Raw genomic sequence first — 1,537 nt, 5'->3', positions numbered from 1 at the left:
TCATTTTGTATTTTTTTCGGATAAAATTTTGAACATTTAGAATTTTTCATACATGGAGATTGTTGATTAAAAAATCCACACGGTCCATAAATCATAAATTTGCCTACAGTTTCATAACCAAATAGATCATTTTCTTTATTAGGAATTTCAGCTGATATTATTACGTCAATATTTGCTGGGGGTTAAAAGTTTAAAACTCTTTTCTATCCACAATAATATATGTGCATGTGATAATCCTCGTTTTTGAAATTCAATTGTGTATAAAATTGCATCAGTTTCCCTAAAAAAATTTCTTTTCATAAGATTTTTTATCAAAAAATCTAATTTAGTATTAAATACTCTACAAATAATTTCAGAAGCATTTTCTTTCTTTTTTTTCATCTATCAAGTTTGGCAAAGTTAAAATTTCGGTCCACTGAGGATTTAGCCGTAAAAGTAATAAATAAATCAGAATGTCCATAATTTTTACAAATAGTCATTGCATCTAAATAGTTTTGATACATATATCTTGGACTTCCAATATAACTGGATGGTAAAATTATTTATTCTATATTTTTTGATGTAATGTCATTTCGATATATAGCATCTTTAATTCCTAAATAGATTTCTGATCTCAAACTTACTTGATTTCTTTTAATATAGTCAAGTCTTTCTTGTTCTATGCATGTATATGCATCAACAATAAATTGTTGTAATAATTTTCCACCTTTAAATAATGTTTTTTCCTTCTTGTGCACATATTTATAGTCTAAATACATAATATTCTCTCATAGTAACAAATTGTCTTTTAATTTTATTTGGTAAAATATTATATGGAATAGCAATGTAATAGCCATCTTCTCCATAAGAAAATAAAATAGGATATTGCATTGACATGAATAATGAGTGTAAATCACTTATTCTTCGTAGAACTTTAATATTATCTTATGTTTACCTTCACAACCAAAATCTCCAACAATTAATCCAACAATTTCATTTCCCGTTGGAGTGTTATATTGAAATTCATTATTTCGATTTGCTAATAATTTCAATCGCATTGGTATAATATGATTTTCTTTAAATCTATCTCTAGCTATTCGAAAATGTTTAATAATTTCAATATGCTTATCGAACATTTTTGTTAAACTTTCTACTATTTGTGTATCCATTATTGTTCTTTCTTCTAAATTTAAAAATATAGATATTCTATTATTTAATTCATTTTCAGTATCATATATATATAGTTGTGGAAATTTAGGTCGGTTTTCTTATAATGGTAATAAAGATCCAATAAAATGATAATTCAGCCCACTCATTCGAAATGTATATGGCCCAACTTTTTTATTTATTTCATAATCAATTTTCCCACCTATCGATGTAATAACCCGGAAATTTAAGGATTAAAATATAGCTACGTGTCTAATATTTTATTAGACGGGAGTAGGTAAATTAAATTTAAAGATAAATTTAATTTACAAGTGTCCCTAAATTTTTAATATGGCTATAGGATTGTAAATTTAAATTTTTAGAATTTAAATTTGAATAGTTATATAGTTAA

Source organism: Mercurialis annua, linkage group LG7, assembly GCF_937616625.2.
Source record: "Mercurialis annua linkage group LG7, ddMerAnnu1.2, whole genome shotgun sequence".
NCBI lineage: Eukaryota > Viridiplantae > Streptophyta > Magnoliopsida > Malpighiales > Euphorbiaceae > Mercurialis > Mercurialis annua.
Note: the sequence above shows the minus strand (reverse complement) of the source record.